The sequence below is a fragment of the Plectropomus leopardus genome, chromosome 12, assembly GCF_026936395.1.
Source record: "Plectropomus leopardus strain MGB_pleo_1.0 chromosome 12, ASM2693639v1, whole genome shotgun sequence".
In the NCBI taxonomy this organism is placed as follows: domain Eukaryota; kingdom Metazoa; phylum Chordata; class Actinopteri; order Perciformes; family Serranidae; genus Plectropomus; species Plectropomus leopardus.
Genome location: NC_142187.1, coordinates 23049699 through 23062302, shown reverse-complemented (window position 1 = coordinate 23062302; position 12604 = coordinate 23049699). Strand labels below are relative to the sequence as shown.

The 12604-nt window shown below is 39.4% G+C and overlaps 1 long non-coding RNA gene across 1 annotated transcript in view; it reads right to left on the bottom strand.

The window, feature by feature from the left end:
• LOC148188100 (uncharacterized) overlaps positions 1-12604 on the bottom strand; it is a 139828-nt gene that overhangs the window by 36684 nt on the left and 90540 nt on the right. Inside the window, exon 3 of the long non-coding RNA XR_015778166.1 lies at positions 5368-5448. This is a non-coding gene — a long non-coding RNA (uncharacterized LOC148188100). The remainder of the gene's footprint in view (positions 1-5367; positions 5449-12604) is intronic.

Genomic DNA, 12604 nt, shown 5'->3' with positions numbered 1-12604 from the left:
GGCAATTGTGGAACATTTCTTACCAAGCTGCTAATTGTCTTTTTTAACATGTTTTTGAAAGAAATTTAAATAAAAAATTTAAAAAACATATCTAAATGGAAATGGGTTCTATAGGTACCCATAAATCTTCCCTAAACCTGAAGAGGCTTGTTACCAGTAGGGATGGCAGTTTCAGTAAATTTTGCTTTTAAAGGGCCAACAATTATAACTAATAGGCTAATTTAGAGGGAGAAAAAGAAAACATGAAAAACAAGATGCTTTTCCTTTTAATCCGGCACTCAGTTACCTCAGTGAGCTTTAGCAACATATTTCAAAGCGCTATCCATTTAGAGTCGGTGAAATTTTAATGTTTTGTGATGTAAATGTCTAGACTCTTATTTTATGTTGGCTTTGATGATAGACAGACAGCCACATTAACATGTGGAAACATGCCCAATGCCTAACTGTCTCCTCTGCAGCTATGCACACCACACAGGTCTGGTGGGAGCTGCTTACATGAAAGGGCAAACTGGGGGGCGACTGTAGGATGGCATGATGTTTCCAGAGCCACATTGTTGTGTCAGGTCAGCCTTATTAGTGGTAATTAATCACGTGCTGCTTGCTAGCTAACACCTACCAGACCTAAGTGGGTGCAGTGCATTTAACTGAAGAGTAGCAGAATTCACCTATGGACCGACGTGTAACCTGTTGACATTCCTAGCTCATTATGAATGTTTTGGTCCTTACAATTAATGCACTCCTTCAAATTAAAGCTGTATAATTAAGGAAAACCATCCTGTTTGAAGAACACAGAATCGCCGAACACATACACAGATACAAAACATATTTAAACAGGATTGCTGTGGAACTTAAAATGTTAACTGTACCTACATTAGTCTGCGCCCATCAGGTAATTTACTGTAAAATATGGAACCAAAGTATTTCGGTATGCGTTAACTCTCTATATTGACGTAGTTTTAAACTAGTCTATAAAGACTACTGAAACAGCATAATTGAATGTTCTTTAGTTATAATGTTGGTTTTGGTGTGTCACCCCAAGATTTTCTGTGGCCCTCTCTCTGAAAAATTTCTCAACCACCACTGTTTACATCATCATGGCGGTCAAACTTTTTGTACAACATTGTACAAAAAAATGCTGCTGGCGCAGTCAGGTTGCACCTTAAAGCCCCTACAAATTCCAGCTTTAAGAAACAATGTTTAGATGTTTTGTTTTCCCCTGCAGTGTAGAGACTATTTCCTTCGTATCAGAAAAAAAGCACCAAAAGACAGATGAAGACAGCTGTGCCAAAGCTAAGAACCCCATAAACTCTTCAGTTTATAAACAAGCAGAAATGCATGCCTGCCAAGATGGATAAATCATCTTCATGGCTTTAAAGCCCCAAACACAGAATCCAGAACTCAGAAACCACTTTATTATCAGTATGTAAAAACATACTGCAAGTGGTTTTGGTCAGGTGCACAAACAATAACAAAGAGCAAGACAAAGGAACAAGAATGCGAGCATGCCTTTTTATATTGCGACTTGAATATTGTGTCTGGCAGCAGTATACAGTGCAAGAGAGCCAAGAAATACAAATCTGCAGCACAACACAGTGCAGTATGTGCACAGAGCCAACTCCAGGGTTAGATGCCTAAACATTAAACATATGGTTAAATGGAGTCAAACAAACATGTGATTTATTCATTAATCTGTTAATTAATTTAATTCCCCGCCTTACAAATTCTGTATATTTATGACATCATTTACATGATTTCTTATGACCTCATGACTCCCTTTACATCCATAATTCCTTGTTCAATTAGAGAGCCAACACTGTAACAATAACACAAATTCATTCTAATTAAGTGTAAAATATGGCGGAGATGATGCCCACCATTAACGCGGAACATAACAATTTCAGCTCGTTATGCTCATGTATCGACACCGCAGCTGAGCAAGCCATTGTAAATGCAGCTCCATGTGTATGTTTCATTGATTTGCCTCATTTTAATACAGAATACAAACTGCATCAGCAGCTGAAAATGTCTGTATGTGGTGTCTGCATGAAGCTCCACGGCCTGATGCACTTTGGCTCCAGCCATGCTTTACAACCTCAGTGAAAATACATCAATAACAAGGTATCCAAGGACTAAGACATCAATTGCATATGAGGCAGGGATCAATAATTAATTTAATATAACACACCACAGTCTGAGATCCGTTACTGCCCATTAGTGTCTTAAATAGGAACCATAGAGATGTCATTAAGACACATTAGTGTTGAAATGACTATGCAAAGCCAATAATTCCTTGGTTGTAGTTGAATAGGAGCTAGTCATTAAACATTCATATGCAAAGCAGGGTTTTCAAAAGACTTCTAACCTCGTTTTTATATAGCAAAAGAATCCAAATTTGTAATAATAACACAAGTCAATCTGACTAGAAAGATTTGGGAGAACTGGAGGATATTGCCACCCTGACAAGGAGCAGCACTGCACAATAATGTGGTAGCATGACCTTGTTATTCTTGCGTCTCCGTGTGAGCTCCAACACCATTAATGGCATGATACTGGGATCAATCACACCTTATAATAAGAAAGAGGTGAAGCTTGTCTTAGTCCTTCACCTGATTCATTTTTACCTGCATCTCTGTTCTTGTATTTCTGTCTGTTTTCTGACACATACGGCTAGTTTTATTGTTTCATTGTACTGCAGTGGGTTTTTGCAATGAGTCAATGTTTTTTTACCTCACATTCTGGGTTTATTGTGGATTTTCTCATGGACACCGATGTCACTTTGAGACTGAGAGCGACCTGTCATATTGTAACTCTCAGACCTACTGCAGCTTCCAGTGGCAGGTCACTTACATTTTGCACTAATGAGAGCTTGGAAGACACTCAGACAATGTGGTGGTAAAAAAAACATGGATTCAAAAAGAAAGACAAGGACGTTCAAATGCTTTTTGAAATATCCTTTTTCCATACTTGCTCAGTGGAGTGTGACTGTATTTTTGCAAACCGGAATTTGTGATAAATATTCAAAATTGGGTATCTATCTTGGGTACATTTTCTCTGGGGAAATGATCCTGCATGTGCTGCGTTTTCAGACAGAAATGTGTGTATTAGGTATATTTAATGTATTTTACAAAAAGAAGAGAGACAGAAAAAGGATTACCCATATAATCATGTAATCGCTTTTGACAAAATCCCCACCAGCTTTAAAATGAGCCATTGTACAACACCAACAATAATCTGATCTCCAACTGAATGCACACAGTGAAATTGCTTTAAGTACACAGTAGGAATTGCATTTAATAAAGCACATTGTATGCATGAGTGATCCTGAAATCACAACCGAACAACAGCCAACAGGTAGGCATAGCTATTTCTCTTTATTTATTTATTTTCCTACCTGCTTGTTTGCATATGTATTTAATATTTTGCAGAGTCTCTGCTTCCTGTCCTGGTACACAGAAGAAGAGGGACCTGAGCAGAATGGTAATCTCTGCAGCTGATGAGCACGTTCAGAGGAGCATTGAATAACACACGGGTGGATCACTCGCCATCTATCATCATTGCTGGACAATTGGGCACAACCTTATCAAGGACGACATTCATGTTTACACATTGGAAATTACCTCAGATGAATATCAGATATGGTTTTCTCGGGCGTATTACACTCGCTTCACTGATAATAAAGTCTTACTGCTATAGATTACAGTGGAGAAAACATTTTCTTAAAGCAGTGACACAATGTCACGAGGAGAAAATAACGCAATGCATCACTGAAAATAATTTTAGATATGGCCACTTGTTTGAACAGAAACATAACTACTCATTTAGATGCAGATGTATGCATGCATTAGTGAGCTGCATTTCCCAAAAAGTAGGTGCTAGTATTCGGGTTAAAGTGTCTCCATATGGCTTGGAACAGCCATATGGAGACACCCACACACTTCCTGTGACATTAAGGCTATCATGACCAGTCACTTAGGATATTAATGTTACTGCAGGAACAAAAAAAAAAACATTTCAGCATGTTGTAGATTGTGTTAACTCACTTACAATGATCCCTTCTTTTAAAACCATTAGCCTAAATATGGAGCCCAGAAGTGTTGAGATAAATATTCATATAGATAATTATAAAAAAAAAAACTGCTACTAACTTTAGCAAGTTGGCTCCTGTTAGCGAGAATAGAGCAGTAACACTGTCAAAGTAATTTTGAATAGAGCAACTAATACACCACTGTTTTCATTTAGCTTGACAGTGCTACAAATGCTACCTGCCTAAAAAAAAAAAAAACTGTGGCTGTGGTGAAATAGGGTTTTTGCTAGATACAGTTTATATCATGGTAGTCATGATAAGAGCTGCTAAAATTTCCTAAATGTTTACAGGAAAGGTGCTTAAATGCTTCAATCCTTATCCCCATTAGCATAGTGTACAATAGATCATCCTCTATGAAAGCAAAAGAGATAATGTGCTCCCACAATCCCTTGCGCCAGCAACATTTATTGAGTGACCAATGTCAATAACATCCCTTTTTGCATTGTTATTGTGCAATTGCAGTCAGATTCTCATAACACCACGGTTGTTTTTTACCTTTGCTGTGTTCAGAATTGCATAATTTTCCTTTTACTTTCAGTATACACTTCAGCTTTCCTTACAAAGTACTAGGGCTGTACCCAAATCAGAATTACGTCAGTCAAATCGGACATGGCAGTGTAATATGAATATTTGACGATTCGTTTAGTTTTTCATCTAAAATTTTAACGTTTGAACAATGCTAAGCGGGACGTTCAGTGTGACAGCTGTATTCAAGTAATATAGCAAACAAGCTAACGCCACTAATGACAAATCACACATGTGCAACAACATTTTTCGCCAACACTAAATATCAAAAAACCAGAGACTGCATCCCATTAACTTGCTGTGAGCTGTATCTCACCACTTTTAAGAAGAAGAGCAGCCTCACTTTCCTCTCTATGCCAAGTATCTCCTCTGCGCAGATGCTTGTATCAAAGAGTATCATAAAAGTCAAGAGCACTCACTCTGCAGCAAAATCTGAAGACCAAAACGTCCCCAGAACAAAAAAACAGACCAAAACAAAACAAAACAAAAAAAACAGAACACAACTGCACAACTTTAAGTAATCTCAGTCAGTTTAGGGATCTCTGACTGATGATTAGAATCTGCAACTTTAACATTAAGTAACAGTAAGTATGGTTGCATAGAGCACGCAAACACTCGAGACATATTACTCTGTCGTAACACTGCGCTTTGAACTTTGGCTGTCTTGCTCATAAATCCACTGCAGTCTTTAGCACAAAATTAACATGCATTCATGTTTTAGCCATACACAGCAGACACAAAAAATATATGGTACTTACACTTGAATGCGCTGTCATCTGTCATTGCGGCATCTGTCAGCTGTCAATGTCTCTGGCTCAGTCGATGTGACGTATCTTCCCCTGCACAGAGAATTGTGGGTCAGAATAGTCAGATAAGCATGCTGGCTTGCATACTGACAAATGCGAGCGGGTGCAGAAGGACATCCAGTAATTTTTGACATTACTGCACTTGATATACTGTATTGGGACACACTAAATCCTTTTCCAGTGGCCTATGGTACTTGGGTACTGAAACACACTGTTTTTGTAACAGTTAATAGGAAACAGCATTTATAAAATAAAAGCTGCATTCAATTACAAAAATAATGAAATAGTCAAACATTTCAACAATGACTTTAAATTTTATATTTTCTTTTCCCTGTAAATTATTGATTAAACTTGTCTTCAACAAAGTTCAATGTAAATATTTATTTCATATATTAATCTAATCATATATTAATCATATATTAAACACTGAACACTTTGGGGTCTCATAAGTAAATACCATTATTGGACATCAAGCAGTGTTACAAAGTCTATTATCTAAATGGTGTAATTGATGTGAGAATATGACTGGCTAGATTCCATCAGTAACCCTGCAGTGTTTGGCAGCAAAAAGCCATTGTCATCTAAGCACTTGACTTGAATCTTCCTCTGAGGTTTGATCATCCACCATGTGAAGAAGAGAGGAGGACTGAGGGCCCTCAAGCAAAGGGACTCTTCTCTTTTTGCCAGTACCAGCAGTCTGCATCTCCCGGCACCCAGAGACAGTATTAAGGTGGACACGTCTCTTTTGTGTTTCAGACACTGTGATGGCTGCCAGGACTTGCGGGGACTGATTGGCGAAGAGAGGGGAACCTTTGGATGTGTGTGGGTGGGATGCAGTAGGAAAACCAATAGAAGCTCCTTTTACTTGAGAGGACACCCACAGACTCCGATGGGAGACGCTCTGACTGAGCTGCCTACAAAGCGGGAGGCAGAAAAAAACAACAAAAAAAAAAAGACGCAAAGGAAAAATGTAGATTATTTGCCCAATCTACAGAGGACAAACTGTGAGATACCAGGTGTTAAAGAAACTTCACATATCCTGCTTAGCTTTCTCAAAATAACCTAATTTAGACGATGTTCTCCAGCACAGGGGAATTAGCCATTCCCAGGGCCCTGCAGGCAAATTAGTGGGACACTTGTACCTGCATGGCAATGCTTACCGGGCTGCTGCTCAGCATTGAGAGCGCAGGGAAACATATTTAACAAGTTAAAAATTTGTGGTTTTAGTACGAACGCCAGTTTTCACACTTTGACACAGCTTTCATACCAAGTGAAAAAGAATGAAAAAAAATTTGTTTTTTGAAAAGCCTATTTTTTTATATTTCCAAATTCATCTAATTATTAATTGCTCCAGGGTGAGACATTGCAAATTATACAAATTGTGCTTAGAATGTTTTATAATTTAGTGCTGTAATGATTAGTGACAATCATAACTCATTGCAATGAATGTTTATATTAACACAGATGAACATACATTTACAGGATTTATTATTGTAGCTGCAGTTCTTACAAGCACAGGGGAACAAATTACTAAGTGTATTGTCTATAGAGCTGTTTTCCAGTACAAAAACAAAACACGACCCTGACTTGACTATATGGTCGGATATGGTTGCAGAAAAGGTCCGGTCTCCTTTATGGGGGCATTAATATTGCAGGTCTCTATAAAATCCATATGTTTTTCTACAGGTGAGCAGGGAGGTGAAGAGGCACTGACCCACTTCAATAATGAGGAAGACATCCATCCGAAAGCGAGCGAGGGAAGAGGTTTGACCGTCCCTCGTGCGCAGTCTATATTTTATTCATATGGATATTAACACTGTGCTGGAGTGGGGATAAAGACAATGATTAATATCAATATCTTGACAAAAGAAGTGTCTCTAAAATGGTTGGCTAATTTGTGCTCTACAGAAACACTTTTATTGAAAAGACAAAAAGCCGAGTGATTAGTTAGGGCTCATTGGTCTCGGGGCTTGGCAACAAATGAGTAATGCTTTATACACCCATCCTCTTGTAAGCCCCCAACCCCCAACCACACAGACGCACATACACCCACCCCTCCGTCCCACCCAAGAAGTGGTACCAGCGATTAGAGCGCCATTAGTTGAGCACGGGGGAGGTTCAGCCCTGGACTCCACCAGATTTATGATGGCGGGGACCCACGCACCAGTGACCCTCTTCAAGCTGGCCCTTTGTAAGGTTCCGCCATAGATACAGTTAATGGATGCACACAATGAGCCTCAATGGCCCTGCAATGATGGATCTATGGCATTGTGTGAACAGCTCTACAGACGAAACCAGGTATTTCAGATGCCTGTCACCCAATCTTAGAAGTGGGAGGATTGGGAGAGGAGCGCGCACTGCAGAAATGTTGCCGGGAACATTTGGAGGAATATAATTAGGACACAGTACAGAATTCCTGCGCGGTGTTTTAATTGTAGGCTATACAGAGGGAACAGATTGGATTAGAATCTTGCAGAGGAACTGACCCAGAAGTGTCTGCTGAAAATGAGCTTATATGCATATATGTCAAGACTGGTACACACAATGTGTACACACACACACACACATCTGCACAAAAGCACACTTACTACAAATTCACGACACAGCATAATCCTCAACTGAATTAGACCATACACTGAAGAAAGAACACAGGAACACAACTGTATTCCCCAAGTCATAGACGTAATTCTGTTGATACAAAATTAAACTGATGTTTCATATTCAGAACTAACATTTACTGAATAATTATATCCTTGTTATAATAGATATTATGTGATTTTGTGAAGTGTATTCGTGTAAATATTTACTGTACAATAATGAGCATGAATTCATGTTTTCCTACTGTTGTTATTATTTTATATGTCAGTGCTTTATTGAGTTTAATGCTAATTTTCAGTTTCATACTTGTATTTAAGATTCCACAATAATATGTTTATGTGCTTTAATAGTAAAAAAAAAACAACAAAAAACCAAAACCATGTAATTTTCCTCTTTCTGTGCTAAAAACCTGAATTCACCCTCCATGTCAGATACTACATTTTAGTGCCTGTCTCTTTAAATCTCCCCTCCCGAAAAAGCCTAGTCTGCTGTGATTGTTTTCAGGTCTTCCGCATCTCTCTGCAACGTCACTGAAGTAAGGCAATACAGAATAGTGGTATTTTCTATCACCAAAAAAAGCATCTCAACATGACAGGAGAAGTTACAGCAGGAATATGATCCCATATCGCGGTTTTCTCATGTTAGCCTGTAGTAACATGTAGCATTGTATTGCAGCTCGGGAAATGACTGCAATCCTTTCCACCAAAAAAATCAAACACAAAGGGACATGCTCCAGCAGTAATATGACCTGAAACTGGGGAGAAATTTACAATATATGTAACCGAGTTTAAATGTTTCTCTGATGTTAGCACATAATGAAAACAATTTGCAGTAGCGTGCCTGGAGCCAATATAAAGAAAACTGACACACTATGGAGTCATACTGTAGCCAAAGTGGGGAAAAACCCACACACATCTACATACTGTATAAATCCACCTCATTATCCGAAACTTTGGCCATGTTTAATACAAACATCCTTCAACACTTTATAGCCTATGTGACACAAAATAAAGAAAAGCTTAAAGGTTTTCTCAAAATGCCATTACTCAAATTATCAGGTAAATGTATTGAATTCTTCTTTTTGACTTTTTGTTCTTTAGCATAAAAATGCTGTATAAAAATGAGCCCAATATATAACTTTTACCCCCTAACTGTTTGAGCCTCTTTCTTAACCGTCTAATCCATATTTTTTTTTGGCCCGGTAAGCATTGCCATGCAGGTACAAGTGTCCTACTAATTTGCCTGCAGGGCCCTGGGAATGGCTAATTCCCCTGTGCTGGAGAACATCGTCTTGGCTTTGGGGTTCCTTAGCAGATTGCAACAGAATATTACAGTCTATTTTAGTCCTGCGCTCAAATAAATGTTACTGATGTAAACAAACCTTTAGGAAGATGAGAAAATGCTGCCTTTTACTAAACCACATTAGTCAAACCCTAACTGACGTGAGTGGAAGATATGGCACCAAAAACGAATTCTCAAGCTTGGGTAATACTCAGAAAAGCCTCGAGTGGCTGTATTAAGAGGAAAAAGGATGACGTCATGGTGTAGGATTAAAATCACTGAGCATTATTTACAGCTTTGCAGACTCTGACACAATTTGGTTAACTCTAAATCACACCCAGTTAACAGCCTCCATTTAATTCCACCACCCCATTTACTTGCCCAGTCCCCATCAGCTCCTTATCCCAATGTGCAACCATTAGGCCTAATACAGGACTCCTCGTCTGCTGAACTTTGCCTCCGCTCGGTGTCTAATGACTGTGCTTGGTGGGTATGGGTGTCACATGTCTTCCTCTCCCTCCACAGGGATTCAGCTCCTACCTGTGATGCTCCCTGCTGAGAAGATATGTGGTAATTATGTACAACTAGGCAGATTGTGAACACGATACAAAATGGATTCTGTTACAATGTCAGTTTGATTGCATTGCACAGCGATGACCGAGCCTCACCCTCTGACATCTGTTTTGTTGTCATTGTTGCTTCCTATTGTCACACCTCAGGTTATAATGTGATAAGTGAAGAAATACAGGCTGCTGTTTAATTACGGTGCACTTACAGCTCTCGCGTTCCGGCTTGCTGTAAAGTTGCACAGCGAGTGTGTCGCTGTGCTGCAAAGCTATTGTTTGACATTAGTATGGTAGTTATGATTAATGGCATGTAACTGCACCCCCATTCCATCCCATGAACTGCAGTGTCAGAGAAACTTTGTGTTGAGGTGATCTGTTTCACTACAATGCCCTCCTCCCGGCCCTCTCCAATCATTGTACACAGTGTTCTCTTCCACTCAGCAGCTTTGATCATGCTGAGATTGTTTGCTCAAGCCTGTCACTGCTCTGTTTTTTTTCTTTTCTCGCAATCATTCTCAAAGCCAACAGTGTTGTCCTGAACTCTGGTGACACGGAGAAAAGGGAAATCAACAATGGGCCTCATTTGCCAAACAAGAGACACAAAAATGTGTAGCGAGAGCGTTGCTAATAACGTGCAATCAAAAATAATGAAACTGCCAGTTAGACTGTGGCTAATCTTTACAAACATTTGGCAAGAAGGTTTTGTGCTATGAATCTGTTTTGGCTATGGAATCTGACGCCTGTCAAGACACTAAACAAATGTTTGTCCTTCGGTGTCTTCCCAAACAAATATGTAAACACAGATAAATTGGGTGTAATAAACCAGACTGGACGTCTTGATACTACCTTGTATTACATTTTTTATCATTTGTTATTTCCGATCATTTAGCATGAGCTGAGAAACTTTCCGGAGGACCAGTTTTAGCATGGCTCTCATATTTTCTTATCTGCTCTATATTTATTACATTCAGGGATGACAGGCGAAAGCAAACAAATACTACAAGAGCTACATTCACGTTTTCCAAATCGTAACTGCTCCCACATGCCCCTGCAATGATAAGTGTGTTTTTTAATCAGGTTAAGTAAACACCGGCAGCAATCAGCTCCTTCCTCGAGGCATTCTCCTTCTCCCTGTCATAGTACAGAAAAGCTGCAGCTGCCAAGGACCTCTTTAAACCGAGTTCACGGTCACTCAGTCTGAGACGAATACCAAAGCTGGGCGCAACAGACTGAGAATGAAAGAGGAATGACGGAAAGAAAGGTCACATTGACTCCACGGCTAATCTCCATCCACTCCAGTCAAGTATACATAGTGACAGACAAATGAGCTCCTCTCACATGTATTAACAACATAAATAAATCCCCGTTATGCATCCTATTCCAGTGCTCAGGTGCCACAATAAGCTCCCGCAACAATATCCCACTGGGTGATCTCTCCATTAGGCCTGTGATGTGGAGTCTGATGAGTCTATCACAGGTGACAGTGACAAGGAGGTCCCTCATTATACTTCATACACAACTGATATGAGCACAGCTGTGCACTTCAAAATAATTCCTGGATGTCCTTTTTGCTGCTTTCAGTCACTTTATCATCCCGACACAATGACACCATGTGGCCAATGAATTACAAGCCAAGGCGGATACTGTAAAAGTGTGTCTCATGAATTATTCTCCGCATATTGTATATTTAGCCTAAAGAGGAGAAATTGTTCCATTTAACAAGGAAAATATTCTCTCCTCATCTTTGGGGCCAAGGGAACTGGCTGCAAAAAAACAGAAAACAAAAGATGTAATTTGTTATGTTGTAAAAATTCAACACCTGGGGCTAAAATATAGATTTACAAGCAACTTATCTGAAGTTGAACATCTAAATGACCTTGGTATTGATATTATGCCATTTATAACTGTAAGAAAAGCAACCTATATGTTTTTTTTATTCCATATTAAACAACTAGAGGGCACAAATATGTGGATGCTCATATTTAAAAGCAGGAAATCAATCATATTTTTCCTAAATTAGTGTGTGTGTTTATGTGTGTGTGTGTGTGTGTGTGTGTGTGTGTGTGTGTGTGTGTGCGTGTGTGCATGTGTAACAGGAAGGATTTGGCACCAAGCATATGGTTGCTCTGCCAGTCCTACTTTCACAGTTTGGTAGGTGCCAGAGTAGTCAAACTGATTTCTAACATGCCATGTGTTCCAATTGTTCTCAATTTAAAACCACGAAGAGCAAAGTAAAAAAAGCAGGAAGAAAAAAAAATGTGCGGACAGTGCACATTATCGTGTTCGTCTAGCTTCGCTCCACCCAGATTTGTTTAGCTAAGCAGCTTAAATTGCACATAGGGAAAACGTGTCCTACAGCACTATGAGCCGTTTGGTATTGAGGTATTCTGACAATCCATCCATCTCTGTCTCTGTGTTCAGCTGCAACGTTGTGCTGACCTGATGCTTCTCGCTGCTGCATCCAGAGAGCCAGTAGAGACAAACAGTAATTCTCCTCCAGTTCACTGGACCCACACTTAAATTAAACAGCTAACACTTAAAAGAACTCGATGGAGTTTCTGTCCTGTAGGGATGCCGAGAAACTCACATGCCCAACTTAACTTCTGTCAAGGGCTATTGCTTTTTTTGTGTTTTTTGTTGGATTGATTTTTGTACCACCAGAGAGGCACGGGTACTGCCCTTTCCCCCATATGATGTGTACTCCATTTTTAGTTTTGTGTGTGAGACAAACAGAGTTGTGTGTG